The sequence below is a fragment of the Macaca fascicularis genome, chromosome 6 (assembly GCF_037993035.2).
Source record: "Macaca fascicularis isolate 582-1 chromosome 6, T2T-MFA8v1.1".
NCBI lineage: Eukaryota > Metazoa > Chordata > Mammalia > Primates > Cercopithecidae > Macaca > Macaca fascicularis.
In genome coordinates this window covers 73,067,789-73,086,456 of record NC_088380.1, presented here as the reverse complement: position 1 = coordinate 73,086,456, position 18,668 = coordinate 73,067,789, and the positions used below count along the sequence as shown (strand labels likewise).

The 18,668-nt window shown below is 39.5% G+C and overlaps 2 long non-coding RNA genes across 4 annotated transcripts in view; one reads left to right on the top strand and one right to left on the bottom strand.

Annotated features, from left to right (window-relative positions):
* LOC135971303 (uncharacterized) overlaps positions 1-1,589 on the bottom strand; it is a 32,523-nt gene extending 30,934 nt beyond the window's left edge. The window contains exons 1-2 of one of the 2 annotated variants that reach the window (XR_010587390.1): positions 1,471-1,589; positions 1,338-1,391 (exon numbers count right to left, since the gene is read on the bottom strand). This is a non-coding gene — a long non-coding RNA (uncharacterized lncRNA). The remainder of the gene's footprint in view (positions 1-1,337; positions 1,392-1,470) is intronic. The other variant, XR_012414549.1, reaches the window with a different exon arrangement.
* Positions 1-15,202, top strand: part of LOC102145075 (uncharacterized) — a 117,851-nt gene extending 102,649 nt beyond the window's left edge. The window contains exons 4-5 of one of the 2 annotated variants that reach the window (XR_012414547.1): positions 241-385; positions 15,141-15,202. This is a non-coding gene — a long non-coding RNA (uncharacterized lncRNA). Of the gene's footprint in view, positions 1-240; positions 386-3,399; positions 3,578-15,140 lie in introns of those variants that run through there. The other variant, XR_012414546.1, reaches the window with a different exon arrangement.
* The last annotated feature ends 3,466 nt before the right edge of the window (positions 15,203-18,668 follow it).

Sequence of the window (18,668 nt, the reverse complement as noted above, 5' to 3'; positions counted from 1 at the left end):
TGCTTGACTGAATTAAATATAATTGTTTATACAGGATGCTTACTCTGCTAGCACTGTGCTGCAGAAATCAACTGCCTATTAAACCATTTCTCTAGTCTGGTTTGAAGAAGTATTTTAAATTTTATCTAGATTTTAGAAGTTACTAGAATATTTTTAAGGAGGAACAGAAATAGAAAAAATGACAACACTACTTCCATCTGGTTTTTACTGAAGAGAACAAGTTCTGTTATCTTCCTCCAGTTTTAATTCCGTGCTATTGGAAGTGTGGTCCCTAGATTGGTCCATGGAATTGCCATCACCAGGGAGCTTGCCAGAAATACTGTAACAGAGGCTCCTCTCGACGACACTGACTGAATCAGAATGTGCAGTTTAACAAGATCCACAGGTATGCACATACAATTTGGAGAATCACTGATTTCGTTTATAACTTTTTTTCTTGTAGAATTGTACTTCGTGTTTTGTTTCATTTTACAGGGTTTTTCTTAAAGCACTATATGTCTGATGTAATACATCAAACAAAAAAATTGTATACATACAAAGTTAATAATCACCCCCATCCTAGCCAGCTGTGATAACCCACGTTAAAAGTTAACTGTATTCTACATCTCTCTCCAGGTTCATAGGTGCTGACACAAAAATACATATGCACATTGCTGATAAGTTCTGAGTGATGGAAAAGTCTTATTTTTAATCAGCTCCAGAATGTGGGCACTGACATAAAGGAGCTGTTAACCCAAATCGGCACCAGCTGCCTACATCTGCCCAAGCCATTTTTCATATTCTCTAGGCGTCAATGGGCATTTTCGCAGCAATCTGTGCACAAATGCCAACCTCCAAGCAGCAAGACAAAGATGAATAAAGGGGACAGACAGAATAAATCCTCAGGTTATGAGGGCCTAAGCCTTTGTATATAATATATTTCACATAATATGCACGTGATGTGAGTAGAACCAAATGTTTATGAAATCAAATCAGCACATTGTAGTAGTCTCTGTCTCCACTTACAGTTGGGCAGCATTGACAGTGATGGAAATTATATGGCTTGATTCAGAGAACAAAGGACATTGTAAGCATGATTTGCCCTGAAGGTCAGATCGTAATGTTAGAAAACCATAAATATTCATAAGTTTTCTCTAAACAAACAACACACATTGCTTAAGCATCTCTAAAAGGAAGATGATAAAAGTAAGAAGGAATAACTATTTTGTAGGAAATAAAAGTTGTAGTCTCTCAGGACAACAGGTAGCTAGAATCATCCAAATAAATACAGCTTAAGAAAATGCACAATAATGTTAAGAGTGGTAAAAGGAAGGGTTTTCATTAAATTATGAACTCACCAACTCGCTGATAGATGGCTTCCTCAGTGTCCAACAAGTCTAACTGTGGAGCCACTAAAACATGTACAATTGTTACATTAGACACCAAACTAGCTCATGTAGTATTTGAAAGTAGCCTGAAAATTGGCCGTACCTTTTTTCCTACAGATTGGAATTTGATGGGTCCGTGTAGAACCTCTCCAAGGGGTAGGTTAATTCAGAGCTCAAAGTCCTTCCTGATGAGGTTCTCTCTGATGGCACAGGTCACAGTTTGTCATTGGAAGTGGAGTCAGTCTTTTTAAGTTATCTTTGAGATCTCATCCCTTAGCTTAGCTCTCCAAATATCCGAATCCTAATACTACAGGATTTCAACTTTGACCTAAGCCTTCTGATCTGGTCTGCAGAGAAACTGGAACAGAAAGCATCCTTCAATAAATGTACAAAGGCTAGGTGAATCCAGTTGGTGCTGTAACTGAGGCCATTAACCAAACCCCAGTGCCCTACAATTAATAATGTTAAGATCTAACCAGCTCAGTATCAACTTTATTTCCCTTTCCCATAACACCTTGTGTATATAGAACTCCATTACAAGGGGAGATATGGTAAAATGTAAAATCTGAGAGGTTTGAAGACATTTCAAAAAAGCATGTTATTTTAAAAAATAAGATGAAATATTATTTCCTATGGGTTGTTAAATGCCAAGAATATCCAATGGACTTAAAAAAAAAACTGGATATCAGTACCATTGAATGATATAGCTAATGATGTACCATACAGCATGCTAAACGTTTTACCTATACTATGTCATGTCATCACTAAAACAACTATGTTAAAAAGTATCTCCATGTTACAGATATAGAAATAGAGTCTTAGAGAGACTAAATGACTTCCAAAGGTCTTACAAATAAAATAGTAGCAGACGCGCCTTTTGATCATGAGTTTTTCTGGCTCCAGAGCCCATGGTTTTCTATACTTTTCTATGGAGTCTCCACAGCAAAATAAGAACACAGTGAGAGAATAAATCACTGGGTCTGGAGTCCCAATATGTGAGTCTCAAGCTGGCTCTGCCACCTACTGCAAGCAAATTACTTAACATCTTTGAATCTCTGAGTCTTCATTTTAACATAGGATGTTTTAAGAATTAAACAGGTTACATAGAAAAGAAGTGTCTGGCATATAGTGAGTTTATGAATATGACTTCCCCTGACATAATTTTCATTCATTTGGATGAAGAAGGAGACAGTCCTGACATATATTTTCAAGACTTGCTGCATGTTAGACAATGGATGAACAAGTGCCATCAAGTACTTAATTATTTGGCTGAAAGAAAGATAACATCATCCATAGACAAATTGAAAAATGAGGTTGGATAAAATGTCTGTGGTTTTTTTAACCTTTCCCAGTAATGCACAGCTTGAAACATACATTGACAAATATTTTTATCCTCATATCAATTCAATTAATTTAAATAGAATATAAAATTAACATATAGATTTCAACTCAGGGGCATTATTATTCTTTAACTAGTGGTATGAATCGAGTTATCTAGTGGCTGATATTTATAAAACAGTACAAATCTTATTGAGTGAAAAATCTGCTTCTAAGCTGGACGACGTGCAGGGCTCTCTAAATCTCATCAGCACAAAAGCCAAAAAGGTTAATCCTGATTTAGCCGCCTAGACATTTAAAGCTGATCAGCTGTTTCTGTCCTTTTGTTCCACTCCACCTGCACAAATCCTTGAAGTTCCATTTAACCCTGCTCCAATGTGCCGGGTATTGGGAGGGCCCCAGGCTAGTGACATGAGGGACTTTCCTGAGAATTCTCATCACCACCCCTTCCATGCACACAGGCGGCACTGCCAGAGGGCTCACGCATGGTGTCCAGAAACTCATGTGAGAAAGACATCCATCTGTCACAGCATTCTATTGTGTAGGATCCTATAAGAGTTCTTGGATACTCTCTATTTTTGTTTAAAGACAAAGAACAACAAAGAGTAAACAACCAGATTTTTGTATCAAGAGGTTTTGGTTGAAGCTGGTACATCTGCAAATTGAGAATGTCCAGAAACCATATTCTTTGCAGTATCAATGCAAGAAGAGCCAAGAGTAGACAAGGCAAGAAAGACTAAGAGTCTCAGAGAATTCTGCAGCTCAGTGGATCTTTTTCGATCATCAAACAAACAAGCAAGTAAGCAGCAATGAATAAATCAGAAATTGTTGTGCTCAACACATGCATTTTGCTAAATAAAAATACAAATAAATGAATGATTTAGTGAATTATAATTAATTAATTACAGTAGGTCCAGAACTGGGAAGACAAGAGGGGAACTCAAATCTCTGATTTAAAGAAAGAAAGAAAAAAAAAGGCTTTCATTGATCCAATCTCCTTCTCTAATTGTCATCTCCTTTCTCTCTTCCATACAGTGCTTTGGTTCAGATCTGGCATCCATAGAATTTACTAGCTGTAGATTCACGGCAAGTTATTTAAATACTCTGCCCTTTATTTCACCATCTGAAAAAAAGAGAATAATGATAGCACATACCTCATGGATTTTTGCAAGGATTAACTAAATACCTATAAAGAATGCTGAACTGATGAGCAGCACTAAGAGACCATGGCAAGTCTGGGTCTGCACATGTCTGCAGGATAGGAGTGGCCACCACATTTTGAGAACGTTCCTCATTGATGTGGGACTCACTGCAAAGCAGAAGGTCCTAGAGTAGGACCTTCAAGGAAAGAGGCTGATGGTAGCATATAGTTTACTGAAGAAAGACTTTAACTCAAGAATTTGGATATAAAAATATGAGCTGGTGGTGGTATGAAATAAGGAGGAATAAAAGAACCTTCAGGAGTTGTCCACTCCACTGGGGAAAAAAAACTTTGGGTTGGGAGAATTGAGAAATGTTAGGAGGAGAAGGAGGAAGAAGATGCAGGCTGGAAAATATCTCACACACCAAAATCAGTGACAAAAGACTCAGTGAGAAGTGTTAACAGGACTGCTGTGTTAGTTCAAGTCCTCTGAGAAGCAGAAACCAAGATTGGATTTTATATGCAGGAGATTTATGGAGGAAACATTTGTGAAGGAAAAAGGGAAGGGAATTCAGATAAGGCAGGGGAGACAAATGATCTGGGAATGGTTATGTGCAGCAACCATTCAGACTGTGATGTGGGTCTGAGCCCTGTGAAGGAGATGGGGAAGGAAAGAGGGATGTGAAGAAGGGGTCTCAGATTTCAGTTCACCTCCAGGGAAGTCTTGGCCAAGCTAGTAGGAAATCCTCAAGCCAAGTCACCCATCAGAGGGGGCTCTCATACCGCAGGGAAGAGCTTGCATTAATCCCTGCAGTGCTCAGTCATGGGCTGAGAGAAGCCTGTGGGAAGTGTGGCATCAGTGGGAACAGGCCAGTACTCAGTGGGAACTGATGGCAGATGGGGCCATTAGCCAATAATGCACCCACAGCAGGATATCTGAGAGTTCCTTTTTATGGCCACCACACTCCTCTTGTACTGCACAGATCTATTCTGCACACAGCCTTAGGAGCAGCTGCTCCATGGCTCCTTGAAGCCCCTCTTACTTAAGGATATTAGTTGGCCTGACAGTCACTACAGGTTCTTATCCTTTCCCACCTCCACTATCCATTCTAAATTCCACCACCCTCACTATCATCGTTCATTCCTAAATGATCTGAACTCTTGACAGGCATACCCTTCTGGGCTTGGAGGTGCTATCATATCCACTCACAGGTCTAACAGTGTAGAGAGTGTCAGCAGATGCCAAAGTAGATCAGAAGGTTCCACATACATTCCTCCCTGCCCCCATAGTGCAAAGGCAGCCCTATGCCCCTGCTGGTCAGGAGCCATTGCCCCTGACAGGATGGTGATGTTTCTTCTTGCCTACCAGTCCCTCACAAAGTTGTCCAGAGTGTTTTGGCAAAAGGGGTACCCTGGACTTCAATAGGACCTGACTATATCCCCTGGAAGGAGGCTATCCTCTCTGGGGTCCAGGACCTCCAATTCAGAGAGCCCAGAGTTTCAGGAACAGGAAGCACAAAATCTCCAATGGATCACTGGGAATGATGCTAAGTTAAGCCATTTCTGCTTTCACCTCTTAGTTCCCAGACCAATACATTATTTCTGTTGGGGACATGGTGTCATAGCGAGGTCTCTGATTTAATGCATATACTGTCTCTTGAAAGATAGCACCCCATCCTTTCAGAGAGTTGCCTCTGAGCTAATGCTTCAACCAGACCTTCAGATGGCCATTCCATGGCTTTTTGAGGTTAGCTCCTTCTGGATGGTAGGTAACAAAGTATGTGATAAAATCAGTGGATCCTATGGTGATTCCTCTTACTCCTCCTTTGCTGTGAAGTTAGATTCCTGGTTGGATTCACACTTGGTAGGTCAGGCTAGACAGTAGTGCTGGCTGAGACTCTATGGATTCCCAGATAGTTATGATGGCTGAGATTCTGCAAACAGGAAAGTCATCCACATACCCAGAGTAGATATCCATCCCTATGAAAATGAACCACTTGCCCCTTCCAGATGGACCCAATGTAGACACCTTGCCACCAACTGGCCAGTTGGACTCCTCAAAGAATATCCTATATTAAGGGCTCAGATTTAGCTCTCTTTCAGACAGGTAGACCATTCAGAGACAGCAGAGGCTACATCTAAGTCATGCACAGTTCACATCTGCCACTCCACCTACACTACCTATATGCACTGCATGACCTTGGGCTAATCACATGACCTCTATGTACCTTAGTTTCCTTTTATGAATAATAAGGAGGGTTTGACTCAATGCCCCTGAAATTTCTTCTGTGTCCAGCACCATGTAATACTATTATACAAAGATCTGGGATATTAGTGAATAGGGATGTGGTGTTCCTGTAACCTTGAGTCTATGTGCAGCAAGCCCTCACTTGAATTATTTGAATTACCATGTTCTATGGAGAATTGGCATACATTCACAACAATCTAAATTGTGAAAGACTTGAAAGAAGTTGTGTTACTTTTAAGTATACCACTGTTACTCAATTTGTAGGCTTACAAATTATTGCCTAGTAAAGAACCTACCTTAGTCAAGAGATAAAACACAGTTTTTCTCACTTCACTAATTTTCATATGAATTGATTATTTAAAAATTGAAAAATTAAATAATTTAAAAATTATTTAAAACCTAAACTACTTCCTCTTCTCCCTGCCTCAAATTCACTACTTAATCAGGTTTATTATCACCACCAGTAGGGGCCTTCACTTATACCATTTAGGATAGGGTATCATCAGGATGACAGATTAAAACAACACAGTAAAATCCAGACATTTCATGATCAAAATTGAGGTTTCAGAGTGTCAGCCAGTTATCTCTTTTCTCCTACTCTTCTCTTCCTGGGACTTCCCGGGTACTCTTGTCTAGTTTGACCTTAACAAGCTTCTTCAGTTCTCTGTGGCCTTTCTCAGCGTATTTACCTATAAAAGGATGATAATTTTGCCTACCTACAATGTGGTTGTGACAATTAAATGAGATAATAAAGTGGTTAGCTAACCCAGTTTCTGGAGTGTGGCATTGAGTATATGATCATTTTCATTATTTCAATTTGTGAATAAATTTATTGCCTCACTCCGCTTCCTCCATGCCAATAGATATTCTCACCCTGTTTGCCAGGGCTTTGAGTCTCCTCTTAACTTTCTCAGTTCTCACTAGAAAGTTAATGTCCACCTTTTCCCTGTTCCAGACATTGTCATTTCACATGTGTCTGGGTCTCAGTAATTCCCCAACATCCAGGACCCTGTATCATCTTCACACCTCCAAAGTGAGGGTGCTCCAAAGGATTTTGTTTTCAAGTATGTTTACTATTCTTCTCCCCTTCCCCCACTCACACAGGCACTTTTCCTGTGGTGATGATTGGCACAGTCTATGAAGGATGACTTCATTTACCCAACAAAGATAAACCACTGCTTGACTTGGTCCAAAGTATCAGAGTTTGGTTTGGGATAAATATCCAATGTGTCCTCAAAGCGAATTATTTGATGAAAAGCAATGTCCCTAAAATAAAGCCCCTCAAAAATAAAAGTTCATCTTCCCCAATTCCCTCCCCCCAGTGCAAAAGCAATTCTATCAAAACCTTTATTTTTCGATGAACAGAGGCTGCACGTTTTAGGTAATGTTACTGACCAATGCCTAGTGGCAAGTAATGGTTTTCAAATTCCCTCCATTTTCTTTTTTTCCACTTTTAAGTTTTATTTTGTCTTTAATTGAGACATAATAATTGTATATATTTATGTAGACCATGATATTTTGATACATGTATACACTGTGTAATGATCAAGTCAAGATAATTAGCCTATTCATTACCTTAAACACTTGTCATTTCCTTGTGGTGGGAATATTCAAAATCCTCTCTTCTAGCTGTTTTAAGACATATAATACATTATCATCAACGATAGTCACCTTACTGTACAATAGACCACCAAACCTCACAGAAGCAAAAATAGAGAATCGTGGTTGGCAGAGGCTGGGGAGGAGGATGGGGGGAGTAGGAGAGGTTGGTAAACAGGTAGGTTTTTTTAATTATTATTTGTAAGTTTGATCAGATTTAATCATCCCAAAGTCACAGATAAGGGAGCAGGTTCAGAGGAGAGTTGCAGATTGTCGGGGATCACAGAGATAACGGAATGGTTCTAAATATTTTCTTATTTAGACTAGATTGGGGTCAGTAAATGTTTTCTAAAAAAGGAAAGATAATAAATATTTTAGTCTTTGTGGGCCACATATGGCTTCTGTTGCGTATTCTTCTTTATTATATTTTTCACAATCTCTAAAGAACATAAAAATAATTCTTAGATCACATGCCATATTAAAAACAGGCAGTGGGTTGGATTTGCCTGCAGACCAGAGTTCGTCGACCCCTGAACTAGAACAATTTTGCTGATCCATTATTTGCATTTTATTTTTCACCCTGTTCTATAAACCAAATTTAAAATGCCTTCAGGTTTTATAACTAGCTTTTGTTTTTGATTACAGAGATGAGGAGTGGGTGGTGTTTGTTTCTTTGTTCAGTAGTGGTAACCATAGGAATTTGGATTCTTTCTTCATAGTCAATTCTCTTCCCAAAGGTTTTAAAAATAAATTTAGAATTTATAAGTCCCAGAACAAACAGGTCTGCCTAAAATAACTAAATAGTTTGACTGTATTTCTATGAAGAGAAAACATTCAGTCTAATTCCTTTAACTTAAAAATATCTTAGGTAGTCTAAATTTCCAAGGATTTTGCATGGTGTCCTTATTTCCAAATATTTCTGGATATAAAAGGGAGAGAAAATGGGACTTTTGAGCATTTTAAGCTGAACTTTATTACTTGTCATCACTTTGAACTTAACCAGTGAGTCTTTCTCTGAAAAATTAATCAGTCCATATGAATAGCTCACAGAAAAGTCAAAGTGAATATAAAGAATTAGGTTCTTTCATCAACATTCACTTGTCTGACTATTTAGTCTTCATGACTTTTTTAGGGGTTAAAGATCATTTTCCGTGTCAATTCAGAAAAGGCAAACAGGAAATCAATGCCATGTTAATAACTACGAGGGTCATACTGGGTGAAAATAAGTCATTCTTCATGTTATTGGCCTGCATCTGTTATGGGAATAGCTGTTCTTATGTTCTAGAGTTATAGGAAATGTGGAGTACCAGTAAGCCAGACGCTAAGATAACCAGCTTTGTAATCTATTCCATATGCTAATTGTTTTGCAAACCTACTCATTTCAATGATCAGGTGAGTCAAATCTTTCTGGCACAGTATTGATGAAAAGCATATCCCATGTGTTGTGCATTACACAATTTGCATCGACACCATGGAGATAAGGTCCATCCCTCTCTCCCTTCCCTTACCTTCCTTTACAGAATTAAGAATTGGCCACAGCCAGAAGGTGGATACTACAAGTGCTCCATCAGTTCCAGCAGGTGCATTTCTAAACCAGGGCCCAGAGGACAGTCTTTTCCTGCCATTCTACATAACTATCTGTATCTTCTTCATGGCCCTCAGTGTCACTCTCTTTTGCATCTTTGTACATTCCCTTAATGTTTTCCCAATTTTCCTTTAAATCAAAGAATTGTGGGCTATTTCTGTGATGTTTTCAATTTGAATCTGTCATATAATCCTGTCTAATAACAATTAGATTCCACATTTAAATTAAATGTATAACCCAACCATAACCCACATGTAGAAAGCAATGTATATCCAAATAGAATGTATTATCTAAATGCTCGTTATTCCCACTGCTGAATCCTTCTTCAGCTACTAGTTTTGGTCTTAATTATACTAGTCTCTTTCCCAGTAATTTCACTATACATACAAAATCAGAAACATAAACCATAGGACCCAGTGGACCAGTAGTTCTCAAACTTTATATGCACAAGAATTAGAAGAAGAATTTGTCAAAAACACAGATTGCCAAGTCCCACCATAGATATTCTAATTCAATATATCTGAAGTAGAACCTAGAAATACGAATTTTCCCAAGCCCCCAGGTAATCTGAGATAGGCAGTCCACTGGACATGTGTAGAATCCAATGAGTTAGGGCCGTTTGGGAAGCACTCTGAAAAGCATTGGACAAAAGTTGGACTGAGTTTTCTTAATGATACAGCCAGAAAAAAGTAACATAATCATCATCAATTACTAAACTTATAGATCTCATTGGTCAGTGTATTAGGGCTCTCCAGAGGAACAGAACCAATAGGATGTGCAGATATATAGAAAGAGATGCATTTTAAGAAATTGGATGATTCTGGAGGCTTGGGGAGTCCAAGATCTAATGGGGGAGATTGGCAGGCTGGTGGCTCAGAAAACAGTTGTAGTTCAAGTTTAAAGGCAGTCTGCTGTGGAACCAGGAAGAGCCCATAAAGGTCCAAAGGCTGTTGCTACAGAATTCCCTCCTGCTCAGGGAAGATCATCCTTATATTCTATTCAAGCTTTCAGCTGACTAGATGAGACCCACCCACATTATGGAGGATTCTCTGCCTTACTCAAAGTCCACTAATTTAAATGTAAATCTTATCCAAAAATGTCCTCACAAAAATATTCATAATAATGTTTGACTGAATATCTGGGCACTAAGACTCAGCCGAATTGATACAGAAAATTAACCATTGCAGTCAGAGTACCCAGTTAAGATTCAGGCCAAGATTCAAGGGTCATGGGTATAATCCTATAACCCTCTGATTATCTGATTCATCAGTTCTCTAGTTGTAGTGCCACCTCTAGGATATAACTTCTAAAGTAAAATTCCTACCTTTAGTAGGCAAACAAACTGATTGACTGTTGACTATTTTTTAAAGTTGTTGAGTTGATCATAACCCTCACCCTCTCGTTCTCCCTCTCTTTCTCTTTCTGTGTGTGTGTGTGTGTGTGTATGTGTGCATGCGTGCATGTGTGTCTCACCCAAATCACCAGAAGAGTAATGGCACATTTTGAAATAATTATCTGTAGTTAACAATATTTCCAGTGATGTCGGGGACATATTTACTTTTTTTTTTTTCATTTAGGAATCAAAGGCCCCAAGTTTTTTAGCATTAGGCTCTAATTGAATAACCTGATTTTTTTTTTTTTTATTAAAACAGGCTTTGGGAATGGGCATGAAGCCTTCTCATTATTTACAAGTGTAGGCTGTAAGCTGAGTAATTAGGAGGCAGTTTTACTTTCTCTCTGATACTTCTCCACTCTTTCATTCATTCTTTCAGTTACCTTTATTAAACCACTACCCTGCTCTGAATTTTGACATGCTGAACACATTAATTGTGGGTAAGACTGTCTCTAACCTCAAGTAGGTCAAAGTACAACGAGAAACAAACACATATACAGTAAAAATAATCATAACCACTTACTGTTTATGATAAGAAACATACCGTGTATTATTTTTCTAGACCTCACAAAATTCATAAACAGTGGTTAATCCCATTTTACCTTGAGAAAAATGAGACTAAGAGTGGTTAAATAACTTGCCTAAGATCTCACCACTAATTTCTCAGACAGCAAGCTATACATCTACTCCTGCATGTGTCTAACTCTAAAATTCACACTCTTACTCTACTCTAGAACTATCAACAATAGAAGCCCAATAATGGACTCTAAATCTCTGAAAGAAGGTTTAAATAACTGTCTACATACAATTCAAAAGCTTATTCACTTCTCTTTAATCTTTACATCTTCAAAGTAAGAAATCATTAGTTCTTTTCCATCATTTACTTAGCTGAGATTCAAAATACGAAGACTTTCGGAGACAGTCTTTTATTTGTAGGTGCACCCTTTGTTCTCAGCATTTTTCATAACTCTGATTGTAAAAATATATCAAATGATTACTATATGTTTCCTTATTTGAATATCAGAGGAAAATATATCTTTGAGATTCTCTTTGAAAAGATATTTTCATGAGTTGGAACTCTAATTTCTTAAATCAGTGTCAATCCAACTGGGATTCAAGGACCCCCAAGGGAATCTTCAATAATTTTCTTTTGCTTTTAAAAGAAGCAGGGTGCAGTGGCTCCCACCTGTAATCCCAGCATTTTGGGAGGCCGAGAAAAGAGGATCACTTGAGGCCACGAGTTTGAGACAAGCCTGGGCAACACAGTGAGACCCCATCTCTACAAAAAATTTAAAATATTAGCCAGGCACTGTGGTGTGCACCCGTAGTCCCAGCTGCTCAGGAGACTGAGACAAGATAATCTCCCAAACAAGTTTACAGTAAACTATGGTTGTACCACTGCACTCCAACCTGGGTGACAAAGTGAGACCCTGTCTCTAAAAAAAAAATTAAAAATGAAAAAAGAAGCACCTAATTAAAGAGCTGCTGCACAGCAAAAGAAACTATCCACAGAGTAAACAGACAACGTTTTGAATAGGAGAAAATAATTGCAAACTACGCATCTGACAAAGGTCTAATATCCAGAATCTGTAAGGAACTTAAATAATTCAACAAGCAACAGAACAAAACAAAAACCATTAAAAAGCAGGCAAACGACATGAACAGATATTTCTGTTACAAAAATAAATTGTTGCACCAAAATGACACAAGTACTTGTATGTCCATTACAGCACTAGTCACAACAGCAAAGACATAGACTCAACCTAAGTACCTGTCAATAGTGACTTATAAAGAAAATATGGTACATATATATCATGGACACTACACAGCCACAAGAAATAACTAAATTATGTCATTTGCAGCAACATGGATGCAGCTGGAGGCCATTATTCTAAGCAAATTAACACAGCAACAGAAAACCAAATACCACATATTCTCACTTATAAGTGGGAGCTAAACACTGGGTACTCATGAACATAAAGACGGCAACAATAAATACTGGGGACTACTAGAGGGGGGTGTGAGGGAGAGGAACACGTGTTGAAAAACTAGCTATTGGGTACTAGGCTCACTACCCTAATCCTCAGAACCACACACTCTACCCAGGTAGAAAACCTGCACATGTACTCACTGAATCTAAAATAAAAGTTGAAATTATTGTTTTTAAATGTTTTAAAGAAGCCTATTTTGTTTCAGAACTTGAGAAATATTGCTTTCAGGAAGTGATATCTAGCTGGTTTAACAAACCAGTCCTTGTTGTTTGGGAGGTAATAAAATGGAAAATGCATGCTCGGTACAGATATTCCAGTGTTTTGGGTATTTACATGTGCATTTCACTAGTGAAATTTCTGCAAAGTAGATCCTGGAGGAGGCTATCCAAATGCCACCACAAATAAGTATCATCAGAGCTTAGACAGTTTCAGAAAGTATTGTCAACTAGAGAAGCTACTTCACATCAGATAATTAATAGTCTGAAAACTCTTATAAGAAAATTTGGGCCGGGCGCGGTGGCTCAAGCCTGTAATCCCAGCACTTTGGGAGGCCGAGATGGGCGGATCGCAAGGTCAGGAGATCGAGCCATCCTGGCTAACCTGGTGAAACCCCGTCTCTACTAAAAAAAAATACAAAACACTAGCCGGGCGAGGTGGGGGGCGCCTGTAGTCCCAGCTACTTGGGAGGCGTGAACCCGGGAGGCGGAGCTTGCAGTGAGCTGAGATCCGGCCACTGCACTCCAGCCTGGGTAACAGAGCAAGACTCCGTCTCAAAAAAAAAAGAAAAGAAAAGAAAAGAAAATTTGATTACAAGTCAAAAACCATAGTGATATCTTCAAGATATACCCCAAGTTCTTAACTTGCTCAGGAATTTTTGTTGTGTCAAACATTGTTACACATAATTTAGCCATCACCTGAGGTTTAGAGACACATCCATTTTTTTCAGCAAGGCATTTGACATCACTGAATATTACTGAGTAGATAGTATGCATGTGCACCCACAGATACAAGCATAAAGCAGCAAGTTTAGAAACCAACTGTAACATAAAACAAGCAGCGTTTCATTTGGATGTGCAAATTGAATCAATAAAAGCTATTTGCTCCATCAAAATTTTTTTCATAAAATGTTACAAGGACTTGCCAATCTATGGGCTCCGTTCTTCAGAGAACTTAGTTCTGTCCAAATCTTGGTTCTGTATGTTTTCTCTTCCCTCTAGCATAAAGTAAACTTCTTATGACACAATTATTGTAAATTTTTATCGGTCTGTCAAATCTTCGTGTGTGTGATCTTTCTGTGTGTGTATATATTTTTTTCTCTCTTCCAAAATGCTGAGAGATTCAGTTTGGTGTCTTGAAAGCCTGAATAAATTCTTGGACCAAGTCAGTCAAATCAATTGCCAAATCCAAATGTTGGCTGGAATACCAGAACACTTTTGTGCTTGTGGAAAATGTCCTGGTTTTCTTGGTCAGGGCTGCTTTGGGTGTTGGCTTGATTCCTCTCATAGCACCTGGAGAAAGGTTCATACTTCTTAGAAAACAAAAGAAAATCTTCTTCGGAATTATCTATTTTTGGAAAAATTAAGAGTTTCATTTATATTCTGAAAATGGGTGACTGCTTTGCCTGTTGTGAAGCAGTTGTACTAAGGGTAGAAAGCATAAAGCTGAAAAATTTGTCCATCCAAGCCTTCCTTGAGCATCTGTGCTCAGTGAGGAGGATGCACAGATGAAATGGATGTATTTTCACTCCTCTAAGTGCTAAAATCTACTGGAAGATACAGACATATAAACAGATAATTATAGTACCATATAATAAGTGCTGTAAAGATATGTGAATACAGTGAAATGGAAACCTAAAGGAGGGGAGGATTTTTATATGTATCTGTGAGTTGCTATTCTTCTCCATTACTGGCACTCTTTCTAGAAGCCTCATGAGAAGGAGACAAAAACAAAGAAGTACTGAATCTGCATCTGGAATTATCACACAGAGGGGAGGGTTTCACTCTATTGGGGTTGAATAAGGTGCTGATAATCGAAGTATCATCACCTGTGTGTGTTGAGCTTTGACTATTTCCAGCACATCGCTAAGGACGGAGGCTTCTCAGTGGCGGTGCCAAGGAAACTGTTGGAGGTTGCCAGTCATTTTAGAGAAATGCCATGGAACACAGCATGCCAGATGGCTACTGATGAAAGTGATGAAGGTTCACGCTTAGAAATGAAGTCCAATTCCATATTTGGTCCTTCTTTCCTTCTTTCTCTTTTGAACGCATAAGAAAGTACAAACTCAGCCTTATTCTACTCTTGCCTTACAAAATTGCCATCATCCTTTTTTCTTTTATAAAGTCCTGGAGAGATAGAGTCAAGGTACATCTGCATTATTCCCAAAGCCTCAAAGGCTCCTGAGGCCCATCTCTTGCTGCACCAGGTCCTTTCTCTCTTGACCCTTCTTACTCCTCTTCTCACTCCTCTTTTGCCTGCCAGGAATCACTGTCAACAGAACCCACTGAGGGTCGGCTGCCTGCCTGGGACTAGTTTCTGTAAGGTAAGATTTTCCCATCTCTACATCTCATGGAAGAAGAAAAAAGAAATGCTCTGCTGGAGATGTTTTGTGATGACCCTGATTTGTGGAAGAAGTTTGCCTTGCCTCTTTTGAGGACAACCATAACCTCCAGCCATGTTTCCTTTCTCTAACCAGTGCATGATACTAGGGTTAAATGCTTCTTCCTCACTCCCATTGTCCTGGTGGAGGGGACCCCACTGTTGGCCTGGCTCCCCGCCCCCAACCCTGCCTTTTTGCACTCTCCCGGTGGAAGTGGAGTGGTAAGGAGGTAATGGGAAGAATCAACATAGGCTGCTTCTCCCAGCACCTTGCTTCTTTCACACCAGGGGCCACGCCCCCACCGCTCCTCCCGTCAGGGCTTGGGTGGGTGAGTGTGTTCAGTCTCAGCCCAGCATCCCTTGGTCATCTAGTCACTAAGGTGACATTTCGGTTCTCTGTTATTAGGTCCTCTCAAAGTACCCCCTGCCGGTAAGCAGTAGTCATATGAACTCCAAAAATTAGCCTTCACTCTCTCTAAGCAGATTCATATCAGACAAAACCTTATATCCCTTTCTGCTTTTTGGCTTTGAGGTATAGGAGGCCTTACCAGGAGAAAAGGAAAGGGCAGTACATTTCTCAGGCCGTCCTGAGGACTATAAGAAGGGCTTAGATGAAACATAACAAATTAAAAGAATTCCACATTTTGGTGGCTTTAACTTGATTCTTGTCCTTTAGAGTGGGTTAAAACACACACACAGACACACACACACACACACACGCATTCTGACATTTGCAGGTTCTGAGCCTTGGGTCTCTCCCTTCCTCCCACCTAGCATGTCCTCATAACTGTATCTCCAAAAGCTATTCTTAAAGCTTTCCAAGAAGTGTTCTCTCATCTACACAGTAATGTCTCCTTCCTCTAGTTTTCCACCGTACTTGCTCTAACGGCATTTGAATGAGTGAATGAGTGAGTGAATGAATAAATGAATGAATGTGTAATGATGAAAGAAATGAAATATCCTTTGCTTGCCCATCTACAGAAGAGATGGAGCCTTCCCTGTTCCTCTTCAGGGTTACTTTTCCTCTGCCACTTTAAGCTCCATCGAAATGCCTCAGGGGCTGCAAGAGTCCAGAGCTCTCCATAAAATAACCTAATAAAAACTGTGAAGAACAAGGCAGCCCAGAATATGCAACTTCATTTTCATCACCCTGGACTTTGCTTTGCGTTGCCTTGGATTCTTGGGTCAGCATAAGGTCTGTAACCTTTAGGGCCTGGAGCCTTTTTGTTTGGGCCAGGTAGCTCAACTACCCAGCCTGAGCCCAGGTCTCCACTGGCACAGGATGGTGAGGCCAAGGGCAATGTTCCAGATGATTCAGAAGAGCAGAAACTAAACTTGGCTTTTAAAAAAAGCCCGAGGAAAGCAATTTTGATGCCTGGATAATCACCCCAGTTGCTTACAAAGCATGCCAGTGGAAACCTGTCCCAGGGGTTCCAAGCTTAGAAAGTACAGTGATTGAAGCTCCATCCAGAAGGAGGGTAGCAAGGCAATTAAGCAGAGGAACAAGTGGGACCTTTGCCTGGAGCAACTTCTGTTCCATCAATTGAAGGTATTTACTTGCCCTCAAAGGAAGGTTATTTTAGCACCTGGCATCAGAATTCTCAATATATGAGCTTTGCAGTCTCCTTTGATCTGCACTTACTAGTTCCTGGATTATCAGGCAGTAATCAGGGAAGGGCACATGTTCTCTAGCTGCACTTGGCTTGTTGGCTGCAGCCCCCACGTGGTTAACTTACTTCAAGTATAGGTTTACTCTTCACAGCTCCATTCCAGAAACTCAATTGGATAACATTTTGTCTCGTTTAAGGTCAGACTATATGTATGCCATAGGTTACCTTCAGCTTCTCACATCTTTCATCCCCCAGCCCTACAGTGATGTCCCCAGTGATATGGTGCCACCCAAAGAGGCCCAAGGTATTGTTTTGTTGTGTTTTGTTTTAGAAGGAGAAGGAATTTGGGTTTCCAGTTTCAAATCTCAGTTGTGTGACTCAAGTAATTTTACTTCTTAGTTTCCTATTCTAAAAAACTAAAATTGCAAAACATAAATCTCATACATTTGTTATGAGGACCAAGTGAAACACTTTATGTCAAGGACCAGAACAGTGACTGGCATATCATAAATGCTCAATACATAATTGCTCCCTTCCTCACTCTTTCCCCCATGTAGGCCCTGGAGAGCTCTTCTGGACCAGAGGCTGTGGTGGTGCACTCGTGATAGCTGATTGTTAAATCTTCAGGAATTGTGTGAGCCAGTTCATCATTTTGATACTGGCTGTGGTGGAAGCATTCACATCACAGAAATCAGCAAACACTGTTAAGTCAGAGCTTCCATCCACTCATCCAGAGATTTGGTTCATCACCATAGCATCACATAGTTACATCACCTAGAACCTTTCTAGGTTTGTATTTCTAACAATTTGCATTCCTAAAAATGCAAATTAACCAGTCACACCCCAGACCTGCTGCATGGAAGAAATTTGTGTTTTAACAAAGCCTCTTAGTGAGTGCCTAATATGTTCAGTGACTAGCAGGGAGATGAGTGTGGGTGGAGCGAAAAGAGTCAGATGAAGAATAGGAAGAGATACGGTCAAAGAAAAGATAGGGTGGTGGTAGGAGCAGAGAGTATCGTTGGCCACTGTAAGAATTTTGACTTATGTTCCAAGTGATAAGGAATCCACTGGAGGGTTCTGAGCAGAACATAATGTCTTTTAAATCTCATTCAAAGGGATCACTCTGACTGCTGAGTAAGGGTGATGAGAGATGACAGTGGCTTGGACTCAGATGATACAGAAATACATGGTGAAAAGTGGTTGGATTCCAGATATATTCTATAGATAGAACTAATATAATGTGTTGATGGTTTAGATGTGGAGAGTAAGAAAAAGAGAGAAGTCAAGGATAATTCAAAATTTATTTAGTCTGAGGAACTGGACAGATTTTTACTAAGATACAGAAAAAAAATAGGTTGGGAAGGTTGATGATTAGGAAATCAGTCCACTTTGAACATATTGGGTTTAGAAAGTCTATTAGAAATCAAGAGGAAATGTCAAGGAGGCATTAGATATGAGCCTGGAGTTTGGAGGAGAAGTTGGGTTGAAGATTTACCTTTGGAAGTCACCAGCTTCCAGATGGCATTTGGTAAGCTGTGATAAGATAGCTAAGTAAGTGAATCAGATAGAGAGAAGAGGATTCCAGCCCTGGAAAGCATGGAGATCTGGAAGATATGGACAAACTAGCAAAGGACACAGAGAAGGAGCAATCAGTGAGTATTAGTTCAATACATATCATGGAAGCAATTAGAGATATTAAATAATAGACTGCAAGTAGCTGTGTTACTTTAGTTGTGTGTCATTTCCTAGGGCCTCTTGTACAACTTAACTGTCAGTGTGTAGTGTAGTGTTCACTCACAGC